The sequence below is a fragment of the Eulemur rufifrons genome, unplaced genomic scaffold, assembly GCF_041146395.1.
Source record: "Eulemur rufifrons isolate Redbay unplaced genomic scaffold, OSU_ERuf_1 scaffold_195, whole genome shotgun sequence".
In the NCBI taxonomy this organism is placed as follows: domain Eukaryota; kingdom Metazoa; phylum Chordata; class Mammalia; order Primates; family Lemuridae; genus Eulemur; species Eulemur rufifrons.
The window spans coordinates 187,501-207,500 of NW_027182977.1; the positions used below are offsets into that span (position 1 = coordinate 187,501).

At 54.8% G+C, this 20,000-nt stretch overlaps 1 pseudogene; it reads right to left on the minus strand.

Moving 5' to 3' along the window:
* Positions 1 to 564: 564 nt before the first annotated feature.
* Positions 565 to 656, minus strand: LOC138379851 (small nucleolar RNA U13; annotated as a pseudogene).
* Between the last annotated feature and the right edge of the window lie 19,344 nt (positions 657 to 20,000).

A 20,000-nucleotide genomic window follows, 5' to 3' on the forward strand; every position in this document is an offset into this window, starting at 1 on the left:
CACCCCTCCGCTCGCCCGCTCCTCCTTTCTTTACTCCCTATCGCCCCGCCCCCTTTTTTCTCCACACACACGCAATTATCACGCTCACGAACTATCCCGGGACCTGGCGTGACTTTCATCGCAATCTCCCCCCCCCCGGACACACACACATAGAGACACACCCTCCCGGCAGGGAGCACCCTGAGTGGTCGTGCAGATGTCGCTGCTGCATGCGGCCTCCGCATGGGTTCGCTGGTTGACCAGATGTCTGGTCCTTGGGTGGTTGACCAGATGTCTGGTCTGTGGTTGTCGTCCTGACAGGGAGGCTTCGGGACGGATTTGGTCTCTCTGGCCTCGCTGCCCCTAGGGGTCACCCTGCGATCGGTATTCTTCTCGCGCGGGGCGAGGGGGCGCTCCGGAGCATTCCTCTCCTCTCGGAGTTTCTGTCTGCAGTCTCTCGACTTGCTCTCACTCCCCTACCCTGCTGTGTGACTTTCTTTTTGGTCCTTTCATTTTATCTATTCTCTCTTTGCCTTTTCCTGCCCGCCTTTCCGCTCCCCCCCCCCCCCCGGATTCATGGTTTCACGTCACGCGGGTGACGTGCCGACACACCAGGAGGCCCTTCTCACACGTGCGCGTGAACACGCAATCAACACGTTTATGAACTAGAAAGGGATCTGGTGTGACTTTGCTATTATTTCCCCTCCCCTCCTCCCCGCGCTGAGAATGAGTTTCCCCGGGCTCGTGTGCCCGCCTGGGAATCGGCTGCAGACGCCATGGCCCCGGGTCGACCACATGTTGCCCTGGGGTCCACCAGATGTCTCTGGCGAATTGGGGCCCTAGGGTGCTTGTGACGGTGTGGTCACTAGGTGTCGCTCTGGGCTCAGTATTCTTCCTTCTCGCTGTGACTTTGGTCTCTTTTTTTCGAAATTTCTTTCTTTCTTCCTCTTTTGCCCTGTTTCCATTTTCCCTTCTTAATCTCTTTCTCTCTTTTTGTTGCTTTTTTTCCACGGCAGATGGGTGATGTGTGTGTGGAGGAAACGCGGCATCAGGGAGAAGACACATCTCACACGTGCTCGGGAACACCCGATCGTCACGCTTCTGAGTACCGACCGATGGATCTGGTCCCGAATTTTTTAATAGTTTTCTCCTCTCTCTCTCTCTCTCTCTCTCTCCCCCCCCTTCCTTCTCTTTCCTTTCTCTCCCTTCCTTTCTTTCTTTCTCTCGCTCTCTCGCTCTCGCTCTTCTTTTCTTTCTGACAGAGTCTCTCGTTCTGTTGCCCTGGCTAGAGTGCCATGGCGTCAGCCTAGCTCACAGCAATCTCAAACTCCTGGGCTCAAGCGATCAGACTGCCTCAGCCTCCCGAGTAGCTGGGATTACAGGCATGTGCCAGCATGCCCAGCTAATTGGATATACGTGTGTGTGTGTGTGTGTGTGTGTGTGTATATATTTTTATATATATATATATATATATATATATTTTTTTTTTTTTTTTTTTTTTTTTTGAAACAAAGTCTCACTCTGTTGCCCAGACTAGAGTGCCGTGGCGTCAGCCTAGCTCACAGCAACCTCAAACTCCTGGGCTCAAGCGATCCTACTGCCCCAGCCTCCCGAGTACCTGGGACTACAGGCATGCGCCACCGTGCCCGGCTAATATTTTTCTGTATATATTTTTAGATACTGTTTCTGTATATATTTTTAGATATATAGTTTCTTTCTATTTTTAGTAGAGATGGGGGTCTCGCTCTTGCTCAGGCTGGTCTCGAACTCCCGACCTTGAGCGATCCACCCGCCTCTACCTCCCAGAGTGCTAGGATTACAGGCGTGAGCCACCCCGCCTGGCGTGTACGTTCTGTATTCACAGCCAGACGGAAGGCAGGGAGAATGTTACCCTTTCAAAGCCCGCCCTGCTCGCCTCTCAGCCCACCGATGGCACTCTGAATCCCGTGGCATTCCTTCACTCAGCTGAATTCTTCAGCACCCGACCCCCCCCACCCCACCCCCGTGCCACGGGAGTTCGTTCTCATGGCAGAGCCATCGAGGCTGTTGCCACACGTGTTGTAGGTGCCTAGGCAGACTGTGCCCTGGCCCCGAGGAGGTACGGAACCGCCTATCGCCTCGGGAGGGAGGGACAAGATGTGTCCGTGTCCAAGGCGACGTCCTGTCGATCACGAGGAGGCCTGCAAAGGCTCGTATCTGCCAGGCATTGAGCCACATCACGTGAAACACCGGTGTGTTCCTTCACTTAGGTGGTGTCGCGTGTTGATACTCACAGAGGATGATAAACCCACTCGCATGCCGGCTGAGCCCCCTGTGTCTCCTCCTCTATCCACTGAGGGAAAAAACCGCAACGAAAGGTAGAAAACCACAGGGGGGGGGGGAAGAGAGCCCGTCGCTCTCCCTATGTGACCGTCCGGAGTGCTCGTTCAGATGGGAGGAGGTGTGTTTGTGTGTGTGTGTGTGTGTGTGTGTGTGTGTGTTTCATTGATTTTGGTGCCATCTTTTCTCTGCAGCTGCGTCAGAGGACAGCGATTTTTCCGATTTTCACTCCGCTGAGTGAATTGCCTTTTGAAGAGAATGTCCACAGGAAGCCTACGGTCCTCCCGCGGGGGTGGCCCTCCTCTAGAAATGAATCTCGTTTCTTGAACGGAGGGGACTTGTTGACGCCATCATGCTTTCGGGACGACTTCTCGGACGCTAGCTTTGGACCGCAACATAGGTGCCCCCGACATTGCCTCAAGGGTTCCGTGGTGCCTCCTGTCAAGAGACCCCACCGACCGTCCCCAGCCTGCCCGCTCAAGGGAGCCGGGCCCCTTCTGATCTGTCCGCCCGCCGGTGAAGCTCCCTCCCGAGGGTCGGAAAGCCCACCTGTTTCCCAGTTCGGTTGAATGATGGGGCACCCGGGCAGGGCACTGGCACCGAGTGACTCCATTCTGAGTCTGTCTGCTCTGGGGGGCGGGGGCGGGGGCGGGGGCGGGGGCGGGGGCGGGTGGGGGGGCAGTTCCGTCTCGACCCGGTGGCCTCCTACCGACTGACTCGATGGGACGGACCATTCTCACTCAGGATCGTGTACCTTCTTGGCCTAGGCACATCCCGGCACTGAAAGCCACTTTTCGGGGACACTCTCCCACGTACAGATAGATGGCCTGCACGAGTGCTCTTCCTTTCTCGAAACACTGGAAATCTGTCCTCAATTTTACCTGACCTACCTGACGGTGTGTGATAAAGGAGCATAGAACCCTCAGCCACCCTCCACCTTCCCGCTGTCCCGAGAGACAGTGCCGAGCGTGAAATTCTATCCCTGACTCTCTGTGTCCACCGGAACGTGGCCTGACTGCAGTGACGTCAGCTACGTCAAGTCGTTCTCTGGGTAGGGAAAGAACTTAACCAGATAGGCCCTATCGGTCGCTTCTCTGTTCTGATAGTTTTGTGGCAGCCATTTCTTTCCCCCTCTCTTTTCTTTTTCTGTCTCTCTCCCCCACCCCCACCCCCAAATTCTTTCTACGAAGACGTTTAGGATGTCAGATTCTGGCCACATGCCCCCCCCTAGGCATACGGGGGCCAGCATAGACAAAGGTCTTCGGTACCAAGTGTTCATTCCACGGTGACAGATATTGCCACTCTTGTATTGACCAGGGCGAGATGGTGAGTGGGTCAACTCTGAAACTCCCTGTACTCTACTTCTCTCTTGGGTAGGTCCCTGCCCCAACCCTCCGGCTTCTAGCACACACCCAGGGGCACTCTCTCCTCTCTGGATAAAGTTCCAGATGATCCGATCCGCTCCGAGGAGGAAGGGGAGCTGGCCGGGCCACCCACTGTGCGCCCCACCCCCGTCAGTCATAGGGTCCGTTCTTTTCAGGATGACACCGGCAGCGGTTGCTGGGTGTCACCTAGCGGCCACTTTGATCAGACCTCGGGATCCGGAAAGTCAGGTGACGTTGGGAGTTTAAGAGCTGACTCCCGGGAGGTGTGGAGGGCGGGGAGGAGAGCACGGTCCGGACGGTCCCACCCTCTTCTTCCCGGGCCCGCAGCTCTGGGCCCGCCCGGGGCAGCCCTAGCCTCTAGCGGGTCTCCGCCCACCCGCCCTGTTGTCTGCGGGAGGCGCCCCTCCTCCCGCTCTCTGCCTCCTCCCGGGACCGTAGGCCTCTGCCCGTCGTCTTTTTTATTTTTATTTTTTCCCTTTTGTTTGTTTCTCTTTTATCTTGTGTTTTAGGCTTATCGAATATCATATCGTATAAAAACTTAAATCACAGAATGAATTATATTAAGTAACAAGATGTGGCTTTTTATCCTACGCCGAGAACGATGAATTTTTCTCTTCGTGTCCATTTTCCTGTCCTGGAAGAAATACAAAGTTGCTCGTGATACTTCCCCATCATCTTCCAGTTTCCCCGACTGTCAACACGATGTATTCGATCGTATATCTTTGTGTGTGCACGTGGGCGCCTGTACCTATTTCTTTTCGGCATCAGTCTCAGGTCTTTTGGCACCTAGGGGGGAAAAAGGAGAAACCAATAAAGGACAGAAAGACGTTCTGTCGTTTTACGCTCCCCACCACCACCACCACCACCACCACCACTTTTGGGAGCTTGTAGTCTGGCCTATGTCCCCAAGGCAGGTTAAATCTTTTCTTAAAACTCCCAAGTGGTCCCCTGCCCCGCCCCCCCCCCCCAGGTGGGCGGCCGGCAGAGTTCACAGGCTTTGTTTTTGGCAGAGCCTGGACGATTGAAATAATTAACCACAATCAACGCTAAAGCTGAGAACCCCTCCCCCCCTCATTAAAAGCTCTGTATTTCTGCCTAGCCCTATGTTCGGGGAAATTCGGAGGCTTGAGATGGGAAGGTCTACCCTATTTTCTCCTTTACCGGCAAAATAGACTCTCTCTTTCCTTCCTCCTCAAACAGCTTGTCCTCGTTATTCGGCCTCGTGGGCAAGTGGCCGAGCTTTCGGTAACACCAAGTCTTCTAAGTTGTGTTGTGTTATCGGTCTTGTTTTCTTTCTTTTCTTTTCTTTTCTTTTCTTTTCTTTTTTTTTTTTTTGAGACAGGATTTCTTTCACTCTGTCCTCTCCCAGGCCGCCTTGGCCTGATTGTAGCTCACAGCAAGCTCCAAATCCAGGGCTTAAGTGATCCTCTCTGCCTCAGCCTTCTGAGTAGCTGGGACTATAGGCAAATGCTGCCACACCCGCCATAATTTTTCTTTTTTTTTTTTTTTGTTGGTAGAGATGAGGTCTCATCGTGTTACCCAGGCTGGTCTCCAGCTGCTGGGCTCAAGTCACGCTCCCGTCTCTGCCTCCCAAGTTGCCGGGATCACGGGCATGAGCCACCATGGCCAGCCAGGTTATTTAAAGGTGATCGCTTTGCTATCCTGATACAAAACCCCAAATGTGCGAGTTTAAGGCACCAGACGGAGGGAGTCCCCACACTACATCGTCACGAACATTGAGGGTGGCTCACGAAACAGCTGGGATGTGGCCACACAGTAGTGATCGAGGAGATATATTCTAGTGGGATAGCAGAAATATAGAATGTCCTGAAGACACTAAATGTCGGAATGCCACAGCAGTCAATGGCTGACAAACTTCCATTCCATCGTGTCATGGTAGGCGGCTTACTTTTCTCCTGCTCCCTCGGTATGATTAAGGCCTGACGTAGAAAATGTCTACGTCTCATCCAAATCCATCGAGACGATGGAAGGGGGAACTGGGAGAGGAATAAAGAAAAACAAGAGGGGGAGAAGGAGGAAACTGCCTCCCCTGCCCCCATGCTACCCAATTAATAAATGAAGAATGGGCCGGGCGCGGTGGCTCACGCCTGTAATCCTAGCACTCTGGGAGGCCGAGGCGGGTGGATTGCTCAAGGTCAGGAGTTCGAGACCAGCCTGAGCGAGACCCCGTCTCTACTAAAAATAGAAAGACATTATATGGACACCTAAAAATCTATATAGAAAAATTAGCCGGGCATAGTGGCGCATGCCTGTAGTCCCAGCTACTCGGGAGGCTGAGGCAGTAGGATCGCTTAAGCCCAGGAGTTTGAGGTTGCTGTGAGCTACGCCACGGCACTCACTCTAGCCTGGGCAACAAAGTGAGACTCTGTCTCAACAAAAAAAAAAAATAAATAAATGAAGAATGGCCTCTTCCCTCCTCTTCCCAACCCCTAACTATGCCTGGAGGTGTATCGTAGGCCTACAGTCCTAAGAAATGTACAACTACTGATAGTAATGGGAAGAAATGCAGTCTAATAGGTTTCTGTGCAGTGGGACACCTGGCCAGGGCACTTACGGTGAATGGAGCTTGCAGGGCGGGCGGGAGGTTGCTCTGGGTGAGTCTGTGAGTTGGCGGTGAGTGGTGAGTGAATGTGAAGGCCTAGGACATTACTTACTGTAGGTTTTCATAAACCCTGGACACTTAGGCCACACGACATTTACCTTTAGAAATTTCTTTCTTCAATAATACATTAACCTTAGCTTACTGTAAGTGTTTTCACTTCATAAACTTTTCCATGGTGGTTTGGCTTTTTTTTTTTTTTTTGTTTGTTTGTTTGTTTGTTTTTCTTTCTTTTAAACTTTTGGACTCTTTTGCAACACCACGACTTAAAACACAAATGCGTTGCACTGTTGTACACAGATATTTTCTTTCTCTGTGTCCTTATGTGTTCCGTAAGCTTTTTCCTACTTTTAAAGTTTTTATCGTTCTATGCACTTTTCAAAATAATAAAAACTAAAACGGGGGGGGGTGGGAGAGGGAAGGAGAGAAATACACACACATGAATATGTTTCCCAAGTGAACTGAGGAAGGGGGCCGAGTCAAGGTTCTCAGGGAGCCACCAGTGATGAAACGGTCAGGCTCAGAATCAGCATTGCAGAGTGGCTGCAGAGCCGGGGGGCCTGGACTGGCTACCTGGACGACACTCCGTGTTTGGTAACTTGGCGAGTCATACATCCTCTTGAGCCTCAGCCTCTTCATCTGCAAATGCAGAAATCATGGTGCCTACCCCACAGGGATATTGTGCAGAGTGAAAAAGCAAATGCAGGCAAAGCCCACAGAAGCACGCGTGGTAAACAGTAAGCCTTTAATCGTGGTCACAGTCGTTGTTATAGGATCATCTTCCTATGTCCTTGTCTTTTAAAGATTAGCAGAACCTCCCAGAAGATGAGAATGGGCTCCCCCTGAGCAAGTCTCGGCTGTAAAGTCACAGGCATGTTGAGCATGTGGCACAGAAGGCAGAATAAAAACCTGATCCCGGAACATTATGTTCCTGCAGGACATGAAATCATTGAAGGTATGGGAAATCCTACCTCATATCCGTTTTACTAGAACACCTATGATTGCGTACGCACATGGACGCACGCGCACGCGCACCCCAAACTTTTTGAGCTTCACAAAACAGCGTAACCAAGGAACACACTATGATGCTTCTTAGCGATCTATTTAGGCCCAGGTTACTCGTCACTCTGAGCCTGCCTCCTTATCTGTCCAATGAGAATAGTGTTTGTCACAATTATCGTCATCGTCATCCTACCTAACGCTTCTGGTAAAATTGAAGTGTGAGAACACCCGCTAGACAGAAAATCCATGTTATCTCTCAATTTTTCTTCCTCCTGATTTCTATCTGAATCTGTGAGCTCGCTTTGGTTCACTTCGGTTTTTCAAGAGGCTCCGGTTACCTTCTCTCCCACCTATATCGGATTGGGTCTGACGGAAGAAAGAAGGAAAAAAAAAAAAAAAACATAGTAAAGAAAGCAGAACAACATTTGTTTCTGAAGCAACCGATCAAACATTGCTGATGAGCCGGTCTTTTCTATTTCAGTAAACCAAGGAGGCCTATTGTCACGAGGATGTGAGGGGCCCGGGTAAGATTGGATGATGACCCCTAAAGGAGACAAAGCAGACAGACTATGGCACATGTGATCTTAGCCAAGAGAATAAACAGTGACCTCTCTGCCGAGTTGGGCCTTAGCATACCAAAGGGAAATAAAGGTGTAATAGGATGCTCAATTTTTACTCTGGAAACAGAGGTTGGTTGGGCACTGAACTGAGAACACTGAATTTTTTACCCTCCTTGATATTCACATAGGCTTAGAGGAGGCAAAAAAAAAAAAAAAAAAAAAAAAAGAATACTGAGCCTATAAGTCATCCCTAAAACTCGGATTTTATGTTCCCTTGCCTTTTCATAACTGAGCAACACACAACATTAAAGAATGGACACAGGCCGGATGCGTTGGCTCAGGCCTGTAAACTTAGCACTCTGGGAGGCCGAGGCGGGAGGATCGCTCAAAGTCAGGAGTTCGAGACCAGCCCGAGCGAGAGTGAGACCCCCCGCCCCCGTCTCTACTAAAAATATAGAAAGAAATTGTCCAGACAACTAAAAATATATAGAAAAAAATTAGCCGGGCATGGTGGCACATGCCTGTGGTCCCAGCTCCTGGGGAGCCTGAGGCAGGAGGATCGACTGAGCCCAGGAGTTTGAGGTTGCTGTGAGCTAGGCTGACGCCACGGCACTCACTCTAGCCCGGGCAACAGAGTGAGACTCAGTCTCGGGGGGGGGGGGACCCAAAAACAAACAAACAAACAAAAAAACTGGAAGGGACACAGACTTCCACAGGTTTGTGTGTGGCCCCTTTTACTTATTAACGCTACAGGACCTTAATTATTTGTGCTCTGAATCTGATATTCAAATTATCCTTGTGGCCAACGCGTTTGAACAGTAGATGGTAGGGGAAGAAGAGTTCACCTCCTGAATAGATGACAAGTAACGGGAGTACTGGTGAAATTACAAGTGGCTTACGTTTACACACTGAAAATCCCAGTTAGCCGCTACCATGAGTTCAAAGAAGAGATCTAAATTTCTGACCCTATGACCCTAAAAGATATTTCCTCCCATGGTGTCACAGATAAAAATAAAACTGCATCCTAGCACTTTGGGAAGCCTAGGGGGAAAGGATCGCTTGAGGCCAGGAGTTTGAAGTTGCAGTGATCTATGATGATGGTACTGCACTTTAGTCCGGGAAACAGAGTGAGGGCCCGTCAAAAGAAAAAAAAGAAAAAGACAAAAAGAAAGAGAGAGAGAGAGAGAGAGAGAGAGAGACAGAGACAGGAAGACACAAGGAAAGAAAGAAAGAGAGAAAGAAGAGAGGAGAAGAGAAGAGAAGCGTCAATCTATCCATTGCATTTTCTACCCTTTAGGTGACTGGGCTTCAGCAGGGTGATGTGATCTGACAAAGTTCATGTTGCTAAGAAATAAAGCACTGGAGTTCAAACTCTGAGTTTTCAAAATCCAGCATATCCCCCTACCCACCATACCGTGCCACCTCTGAGAGTGGATATCTCACAGAGGAGAGCTGTGGAGGCCATTCTTGGACAGACAGAGTCAAGTAGTGGAGACCATGGAGTCTCTGCTCTGCAGCCAGTCTAGAGACATATGGAGCCATTAACACTGCTTGTGAGGAAAATACCATGTCATAGGGAAACAGAAATATTTTCCGCCTTAGGCAGATACAATTTAGGAAAAGACCCGAAACCCCTCTTCTTCTAACAGTGCTTTCTGGTCAGATGCTGACCCCTTCGATTCACAGATTCAGATACATCATTCAATGCAAGCATTGTCAACAAGTCACTCTTTGCAGCTTTCTGAAATTTCTCGCATATAGCATACTTGTAAAGATGATCACTTATGTGAAGACACCACCCCTCCAGAAAAACAAAAACAAAACCAAAACAGAAGCCCACTTTTCTCTGCTGTGAAAATCAAGATCAGCTTTTATGAGATCCACTAAATTCACACAAGAAGTAAAATATAATCATACTGATATATGCAATTTTTCTCTTAGAACAGAATGCATGGTGCTCCTTATCGTCTCAGATACTGTCAACAGAAAGCACGCGGTGGATGAACAATCTCCGTGAGCTTTTCTACAGAGATGGGGTGGGGGGGTGTGTGTGTGTGTGTGATAAATAATGAGGGTTGAGGAGCAGATAAATGACTGGGGGAAAACAACAACAGCAACAACAACAAAAACCACTTCCTGGTTCCTCGATGCAAGCATTCATTTAAAGGGGATACTCGTATGTATACCTAGGTGGAAAGTGGAAGCAGCTTTAAAAAAAAAAAAAGAAAAATTGCTGCGAGCCCTGGTTATGATACGGCAATAAGCGCTAGCTCTTGGAAGGTGTAAAACATATTCACGGTGGCTTACGCCAATCTGGGATGTACAAAGACGAGCTTGAGCACCACCACCAACCAAAAATATGAATGAATACCTGGCTAGCGATCAGGATCAGACATAATAGAAAAGAAAAAGCTCCCAAGGCTAAAATAATGTGAACACGATTGACTCGTCCATGGAAAAGAACCCCAAATCACTGCAAAATAATTTAAAGAGTTTTATTCTGAGCCCAACGGCCGTGATCATGGCCCAGAGAGCTACGCCCAAGAAGCCTTGAGCAAGCGGACCCATTGTGGTGGGGTGGGTTACAGTTTGGCTTCATACATTTTAGGGAGACAGGAATTACATGTAAAATCACAAATCAAAACATGGAAGGGGTACATTGGTCTGGGCTGAAAAGGCAGGACATCTGGCAGTTGGGGGGGGGCGGGGGAGGGAGGGTGCGGTGTTTACAGGTTTACAGCTGGGTTTAAAGATTCTTTGATTTGCAATTGATGACATAAATGAACCTCTGCCTAAAGGCTTTGCATCATGTTTTCAGTTAAGGTAAGGAGGTCTGCTAATCACAGACAAGCCACTGGACAGTTTACCCAAAACTCAAGTGCCCTGTAGTTCAGTAAACGGTTGGCCTGCTAGATATGCGTTAAGCTTTGTCTTGCCTGGCCTTAGGCCCGTCGGACATTCAGTATCTCATTGTTATAAAATCTGACTCCATCAGGGAGGGGTGTCTGACTTCCCCTGTCCTTGCGGGGCAGCAGCTCAGGTTTAAGGGTTTTTCTAGGGTTCCCTGGGCCAACCACGGGACGGGTCAGCTGGCGGTGGCGGGCGGGGGGCGGCTTAAGATTTTATTTTAGTTCATAGACTCCAGAAATGGTGTTTCCCTGGCAAAGACACACGAGTTCATGAAAAGCTTTCATTCAGTTGGTCTGGCTCCTCCCTGAGGTCGTCTCCCTGCCCCCCACTCCTCCCATCCCCTGGGGCCGGAGCGGGGGGGGGGGGGGGGGAGGGGTGAAGGCCCAAGAGGAGAGGCGCGTGGGGGAGGTGCCGCTCCCAGAACCAGAGACTCGTCTGGGCCCCACGTAACCCAGCCACCGCGACCGCTTCGCCCGAGGAGGTGCCCAGCAAGTCGTGCTTCTGCCCCTCGGGATTGCCTGCGGGCTGGGGGCGGGGTACGAGCTCCCGGCCCAAGAGGCAAACCCCTAGCCTGGCCGCACAGATGGCCGGGCCCCCGGCGGAGCCCTTCCGCCGTTTTCCACCCATCCTCCACTCACTGCGCTGACTGCGCATGCGCGCTCGCACGTAGCCGCCTCGGGCTTCTCTCGGGCGGAGCCGCTTTCAGCCGCGACCCCGCCCCGCGAGCTGACTGCGCATGCGCGCTTGCACGTAGCCGCCTCGGGCTTCTCTCGGGCGGAGCCGCTTTCAGCCCCGACCCCGCCCCGCGAGCTGCCGCTTCCAGGCGGCACAGCGCATGGGGGAGGGGACGGAGCTCTAAAGAAATCAGTCCCCTCCGTCTCCTGCCTCAGGAAAAGCCCCAAACCCTTGGAGAACTGCCACCCACCGCCACTGCCGTGTGTGTGTGTGTGTGTGGGGGGGGGGCGGGGGGGCTGGGTCTTTACTTTGTGTCCTCCTTGTGGCCCAGTCCAAGGCGGCTGGGCTGCCAAACAGATCGTCTCGAGAGGGAGGCAGGAAGGGCCCAGGTCTGGACAGGGGTGGATTGGACCCCTCCACCCTGGGGTGTGGACTTGTGACCGAAAGCTCAGCTGCTTGTCCACGAGGCCGAATAACGAGGACAAGCGGTATGAGGAGTAAGAAAACAGAGAGTCTACTTTGCTGACAAAGGAGGAAATAAATAGGGTAGAGCTTCTCAGTCTCAAACCCCCAAATTTCGTGAACATAGGCCTAGGCAGAAATACAGAGGTTTTAAAGGAGGGAGGGTTGGTTCTCAGCTTCAGGCAATTACTGCAGTTAGCTGTTCTAAAGGTCCCGTCTCTGCTGAGAAGAAATCCCTTGAACTCTGTGGGCCGCCCACCCTGGGGGCCACCTGGAGTTATAACCAAAGAGTTAACGTGCCTCAGGGATGCAGGCCGGGCTGCAAGTTCCCAAAAGCCTGGGGGAAGTTTTAAAAAGACAGAAAATCTTTCTGCCCTCTTCCCCTCCCACCCCCCCACAAAGCCATTTTCTCTGGTGCAGACTCGGCACCCTCCCTGCCCCCCCCCTCCCCGTGCAGGCCTGTTTGTCCTCAATCATCTGTGAGGTTCACGAGGAGGAGATGCTCTCTCGCTCTCCCCACCCTCTTTCTTCCCTTAGGAAATCCTCAGCGCTGTTCCACACACTCAAGGTGGCGGGCCTGCTCCGGCCACCAGCCACCTCTTGTGCCACCTCCCGCCCCCCCCCCCCCCGCCCCCAACGGAGTAGGTGTACAGACAGGAGCACACTTTACCGGAGGGCGCCTGGGGATGAAGAGTTGTGGTGGCCAAATGGGGGATGCGGGGCGGGGAGGAGAGTGGCTGGCATTTGGCAAAGAGTGACACGGAGTGGCCATCCAGGCTTGTCTGAAAAGTGGGACTACGAGCCTGAGAGCGCCGACGGAGTCGATGGACATGGTCACTGCTGTGGGATGTCTCTTTTACCACGATGTAACACCAAAGCAAACCCCTGACCCGCTGGGTCGGAGAAGGCCTTGTGGGCAATTTAGAAAAGCCATGGCGTGGCCATTTGGAATACTTCCTGCCTCTCCGGGAATCAAAAATTAGAAAGGACCATGGGTTCTGTATTAACGTACCAAAGGCAGGCAGAATTTTAGCCTTTTAAAGCCTGCCCTGGCCCTATCTCAGCAAGGCAGTGGCACCCCAAGTTCCGTGACATTTCTGCACTCGGCGGCTGACTTCTTCAGCCATCTGTTGCGATGCCCCTGCCAGGTGGCCACTCACTCGCCCCTTCAGTTCAACCCTTGTACCAGAAAGTGTTGCCTTCTTCCTAACCCCTATGGGGGGACCGGGGGGTGACGTGTGTGGGGGGGGGGTAGTGGAAATGGGCAGACCCCACAGGTGCAGCCTCTTCCAGGTCATAATGGGCCTGAGGCAGCGTGGGATTCCCCCGGAAGGGAGGCAGGGTGGCACTACGGCACCGAAGCCTGACGCCGGCGGCCACGTGGATGGTGGGGGACACGTTAGACCGCTGAGATGCAGCCACTGAGAGCCACCCCGCAGCAAGAGGTCTCTCTGGCAGAGCAGGCACTGAGTCCGCAAGTCAAGACAGCTGGGAGGCCTGGGAGACAGAGGCCCTGGATCTCAGGTCCCGGGGTGGGGGCGGGGGGCAGTGCCAGTGCCTGGAGAGAGAGAGAGCCCAGGCTCCAGAGGCCATGATGGGGCCTGGTGGGCAGGGCCGAGGAGGTCAAGGCCGGGTGTGGTGGGGTCCGGGATGAGGGGCTTGGGGTGACGGGCAGGGAGAACGACCCGTTCACTCAGACGTGCCCTCAGAGGAAGGCAGAGGTGCGTTTTGCCTTCCTCCGGCTAGTGGAACGCTCGGCATTTCTTTCCTTCAGAGCTGGGTTGAACCGGTGTGGCATCTGTTATAGTACGGAGTGCGAGACAGGACAACCTAGAGACCGAATTGAGCCAAGTCATGAGTCCACATTAGCTGGCCAGCGACCACCCCCTGCCCTGTTAGGGTACAGGTACAGAGAATGGCCCCGAGCCGAAAAAAGCAGGAAGGTTTCAGACTATCCTAAGCTAGAGCTCCGTGACTTTAGGCACGGCGGTTGAAACAACACTATACCACCTACTCCGCAGCTGTGTGGTCCGGGACCAGCCTCGGGCCCCCGTTTCGTTTCGGTTACAGTCTTTAAGCGAGCAGGTTTACAGAAACAGATAGCTCCAATTAAGGAACATTCTTTCAGGCGTTAAGCAAGCACAATCAATTTTACGACAGGCAGCTGGAAAGTTTAAACACTTAGTTACAAGTTAATTGCTTTGTTTTATCTCCGCAAGGTACGTATTTCCAATTACAGACATAGGTCAAGCGGACATCGGTCACCTAGCGAGCAAGCATAAGTTTTCAAGTGGGCCTTTACAGCGTCCAGACAGGCCTCGGTCCAGTTATTGTGCATTCTTTTTGACCACTTGGAAAGCTACTAGCACCGTTCCGGGCCTCACCTCACTCACGCGGAACTACAGAGTCATGACCCGGGGTGGGTGTGTGTGTGTGTGTGTGCTCCCTCCTGTGGTGGGAAGGGTGATCTGCTCGCCCACCGGCGTGGTGTCCCCCACCCCTGCCCCATCTTGGCGTTTACAGAAAACAAACACGAACACAAGAGAGGGAGCCGGAGGAGGAGGAGGAACATATGCTGCTATCCAGGTTATCCTGGGAGGCTTCCTAGCCATTTCTGAGGAAACAGTGTCTCCTGGCTGTCTCCCGTAGTTTTATTTATTGACTTATTTATCTATTTTTCCTTTTGGCTTGAACCCATTCTTTTCGTTTCGGCATCTCATCTGACATCCTCTTCTGAGAGGAACCTGGAAACGTTTCCCCGTGTTGCATCTTTTCAGGCTCTGTACGACTGACGAGCATCGTCCCTCTTCAGTCACTGGGCTCTTTGCTAGCCAGGCCTTAATTCTCCACGTTGTAAACCCCAGATCGGATCTCCGCCCGGAGTCCTGTAGAGACCCACCGAATCGATGTTTGGACTGGGATGTCTCGTAGACCTTACCTATTAAAAACCGATCCAGGCCAGGCTTGGTGACTCACGCCTGTAATCCTAGGCCAAGGCGGGGAGGAGGACCGACCGCTTGAGGTCAGGAGTTCGAGACCTGCCTCGGCAAAAGCAAGACCCCCGTCTCTACCAAAAATAGAAAAAAATTAGCCGGGCATGGTGGCACACGCCTGTAGCCCCAGCGATTTGGGAGGCTGAGGAAGGAGGATCGCTGGAGCCCAGGAGTTTGAGGCTTCCAGTGAGTGAACTATGCCCTGCTCCCCCGCCACCCCTCCCCATCATCTCTAACGAAATGACAGTAAAATAAAATAAAATAAAATAAAGCTCAGAAAAAAAAAAAAAAAGTACTATGTAGTGAGACCGATCCTAAGAACACGGGGGCGGGGAAGGAAGTCACTACCACGGTATAAAATTGTATAAACGTTACCCGATTCTGTGTGCGTGCGTTTTCTGAGAAATGACCCCCTTTTGCTATGGGGCCGGGACTGGAGTCCCAGTTTGGGACCATAGGATTCCCCGCACTCGACTCCAGACTGATTCGACCTAGGGTTAGCTCTGTGTAAACACTCTTTAGACGTGGGTGTTTTATGGATTTCTGTCCTTCGGGAGAAACGACTGGCCCGGGTACAGGAGTGAGTGAATGTACCGACCGTCTTCTCCCATCTCTCTCTCTCTCTCTCTCTCTCTCTCCCTCCCACACACAGGCACACACACACACACACACACACACGCCGTTTCCGGGAGCGCCCACTTCATGCGCTTCGGTCCACCGTGACAGATAGTCCAACTGTGAGATCATCGTGAGTGGCTGCGCCTAGGCCCCGCTCTGAACCTCTCCGTACTGTTCGTGTGTCTTCAGCAGGTCCTGCCTCCACCCGTGGCATCTAGCACGGGCCGATGGGTCCCTGTCCTCTCTCCCTGCCGTGGACGCCCCCCTCCGGCCCCCCGCCCCCGGGGGCTCTCTGGTCGACTAGTGGTGGGGAGTGTGCCCGAGGGCTGAGAGACGTGGTCCGAGAGGGGCCGGGAGGAGGCCTGCGACCCAGTGTGTACCCACTCCCGCCCCCACGCTCCCTCCCCCCACGAGGGAGCCCGTCCTTTCCAGGCTGACACTTGGATCGGTGGATGACGGGGGTCACCTGGCGGCGGGCGAGCGTTATGGGAAAATCCGGTAGGCGTGTTGCGACGTCCTGCCACAGAGATGGCTCTGGCGACAGCCTCGGGCCGCCCCACCCTGGCCCCCGGCCAGGCCCCGTGAATGTGTTCTCTCTGTCCCTGACTTCTTTCTTTGTTTCACCAGCCGGCGTGCTCTGAGAATGTGAAGTGTATCATAGTTCCACCCTGGGTTTCATGATCCTAAGATAGGAAGGGGTTTTATGATTCCACGACAGAAAGGTTTTCTCATCCTATCATCTCTCCCCCCCCCTTTCTTTCTTTCTCTTCCTCCTTCTGCCTTTTCTTTACTTCTTTGTTCTTTCCTTCTTTCAGTCTTCCTGTCTTCCTTCCTGCCTGCCTGCCTTCCTTCCTTCCGTATTTCTTTCCTCTCTTCCTTTCTCCTGTTATCCTGTGTTTCTATCTCTGTTTTTTCCATCTTTCTTCCCCCTTTCTACTTTCCTACCTTCTTTCTTTCTCATTCTCTCCTTTCTCTCTCCTTCCTTCTTCCTTTCTGTCTCTTTCTATACTGTCTCTCTCCTTCCTTCTCTCTATCTTTTTCTCTTTCCATCTTTCCGTGCTCTTTCTTTTTCTCTCTTAATTTCCTTTCTTTTTCTTTTCTTTCTTTCCCTCCTTCTGTCTCTGTCTGTCTGTCTTTCTTTCTTCTTTCTTTCTGCTTCCATCCTTCCTTCCTTTTTCTCATTCTCTTTCTTTCTGCCTGTCTTTTCTTTCCTTATTTCTTCTTTCCTTCTGTCTTTCTGTGTTTCCTATCTCCTTCCTCCCTTCCTTTTTCTTTCTTCCCCGTGCCCTCTTCCTGTCTTTTCTTATTTACTGTTTTCTTCTTTCTGACTTTCTCTCTCTGTTTCTCCGTCTCTTTTCTTTCTGTTCTTTTCCTTTCTCTCCCTTTCTCTCTTTCTGTTTCTGCCTGTCTGTCTCTCGGCTATGTTGTGGTCTGTGCAGAGACGGGTTTGGTGGACGATGTCGGTGGTCGGGCCGACCCATCCTTTCTTTGATCCCAGTGCTAGCCAGGCCGGGGCCTGCTTAGCTTCCAAGATCAGACGAGATTGGGCGCGTTCAGGGTGGCGTGGCCCTAGACTGACCCGTCATTTTTCGATGGCTTCCGTGGGGAGTAGGGGGACTGTGTTTGATGCCCCCGGGGGACCTTCTGGACTCTGAAATGATGGGCTCCAGAGGGTTGCCCCGTGTTTTGCAGCAGACCTCTGGTGGCTGGCGCCGGTTGTGGTCGGGCTCCACCTGGCGGCCGCTTTTCTACAAGTCTCTTGTCCTCTGAATCTTCGGTGCAGCAGGCAAAGCAGGGGACAGTCCCCGATGCGAGCGAGGCTGAGTTCCGGGAAGCAAGCAGCCTTCGCGGGGCCATCTGGTTCGTGCCGGGACGCCGGCTGGGACATCTGGGAGGCAGAGCTTGGGCCTGCAGGGCTGTGTGGCGGGAGGACGTTGTCGCCGCGCTTCCAGGCTCAGCCAGCCAGGCGGCTTGCGGGGCTGCCCGGGCAGGTCGACCAGCACGCTGTGGCCGCTTTGGAGACCCGACCCACCCCGCGGGGACAGGAAGGAGACGGCACACGCGGACGGGAGAGGAGGGTGTCCGGCGACCGGCCGCCGTCCCGTGCATGCGTGTCCCTCTCCCTCGGCCTCGCCTTTCCTACCCATTTTCCCTGGTTCCCGCTCGGGAGGCAGGGACAGCCCTGTGAGTGGCACCCAGTCGTCCGTGGCTTCCTCCGAGTCCTACTCTGGGGGCGCGGACCGGGCCCTGGGTGGCGCGGGTGGCCGGCGAGGGCGACCCCTGTCGGCCCGCGGGCGCTCGTGGGCCGCGGCGGTCCCGTCCCGATGTTTTCTCCTCCACAAGTCCCCGTGCTGGGGCCGGGGACCGGGCCCTGGGTGGCCCTGGGTGGCCGGCGAGGGCGACCCCTGTCGGCCCGCGGGCGCTCGTGGGCCGCGGCGGTCCCGTCCCGATGTTTTCTCCTCCACAAGTCCCCGTGCTGGGGCCGGGGACCGGGCCCTGGGTGGCGCGGGTGGCCGGCGAGGGCGACCCCTGTGGGCCCGCGGGCGCTCGTGGGCCGCGGCGGTCCCGTCCCGATGTTTTCTCCTCCACAAGTCCCCGTGCTGGGGCCGGGGACCGGGCCCTGGGTGGCCCTGGGTGGCCGGCGAGGGCGACCCCTGTCGGCCCGCGGCCGCTCGTGGGCCGTGGCGGTCCCGTCCCGATGTTTTCTCCTCCACAAGTCCCCGTGCTGGGCCCTGGGTGGCGCGCGTGGACGGTGAGGGCCTCCCTGGCCCTCTACGCCACGGGGGCCGACCAGATGTCCCTGAGTGCCCCTTGTCTGCTGGCGCTGGGGACCTGCTGGGGACAGGTGGCCGTGTCGAGTGTCGTGGGGGCAGGCGTGTTCAAGTGGCTCGGTCCCCGTCTTCCTGCGCGGTGTTTTTGATCACCTCATATCGTCATCTTCCGCCTGCAGGTTAGTACTGACACGCTGTCCTTCGGCGACTGTCGCTGGAGGGGTTGGGCCTCCGCACGCGGACAGGGTTCTGGGTTCCTGGGGATCCAGCGCCCTGCCCTGTTCCCTTTGAGCTGACCGCCTGGGCCCGCGCGCCGGCTCTAGGGCGTCGGAGTGTCCCGACGGTGGTGCCCGCCTCTCGCGTTGGTCTCTTGTCCCCTCGAGAGACGGCACCCGGGGGAGGGGGGGAGGTTTGCGGCAACCTTCCCCCTTACCCCGCTGGCTCTGTGCCGTTGCGTGTCAGGCGGTCCTCGTCTTTGGGTTGTGCTTGGGAGGCGGGGCTGGCGAGGCTGAAGCGGGCTCCTCCGATCGCTGTCCTCGCCGGTCTGACTGACCTCCCCCAACCCTCCCCGTCCTCGGGGCCTGATCGATGTGGTGACGTCGCGCTCTCCCGGGCCTTGAGCCGCGTGCCAGGCGAGGGACGGTCCATTCATGGTGAATGGTGGCCGCTCTTCTCGTTCTGCCCGCGGGCACCTCACCTCTCCTTCCCCGCCTGTGGGCGGTGCGTGGGAGGCGCGGGTGCGAGACTATCCGGCCCGACCGCGGTCGCCCCGCCCTCGGCCTCGTGGCGTTGGCGGGGGGTCGTGAGTCCTCTTGACGCAGCGGGCAGCCCTCGCTCGCCCTGTGTGGCTGTTGCCTGGCCGGGGTCCCCCCTGCCCGCGACGGACGGGTGCGGGGCCGTGCCGCCCGCCCGGTCGCGCGCCCCGTTTGGCGCGCGGCCGCTGGGTCTGTGTGGCCCTTTTGTGGTGCCCCCGGAGCGCACCGGGTTGTTCTCCAAGGTGCCCGAAACCGAGCGGTGGTTGTCGTCCTCGTTCCCGGCGTCCCCCTCTGGTCGCCGCTGCAGCGTCTGCTGCGTTGGGTACACCCTCGAGCAGCGTGCTTGGGGTTGTGGGGGGGTCGAGGCGGGCAAGCCTAGAGGCATCCTCCTGCGCTGCGTGGGCGGGCGGGGGGCGTTGTCTCGGCGTCCCCACGATGTGTGCGTGGCGGACTTCGAAAGGCGAGCGCACGGCTTGTGCTCTTCCCACCCTGCCCGAGGGGGGGGTGGTTGCACGGTCGTGTGGGCGATCGTGGTGGGGCTGGGCCGGCGACGTGGTGCCGGCCGGCCCCGTGGGGGGCCTCTGCCACCGGCCTGGTCTGCCTCGGTGACCCCTCTCCCATACCGACGGGGGAGTGTTCCCCTCGAAGTGAGGGGGCTTTTGGACCAGGGGCCCCGACCGCGAACGCTCAGGAGTCGCCAACCGTGCGTGTTTTGCCCCATGCCGCAGACCCCCCCCACACCTCCCCCGGGGCGTGCCTGAACGCCTCCGCCCAGGGCCCTTACGGGGGCGACCGGGGGTCGGGGGCGATCCACCTTCGGCGAGAAAGCGTCTTCTCTAGCGATCATGGAGGCGTGTCCTCTTCTGGGGTTTGTCGGATCCCCCAGCCCGCCGCCTCTCTGCGCGTCGTCAGCCGCCGCCCCTGCGGCTGCCAGTTGTGCGTGGGCAGAGT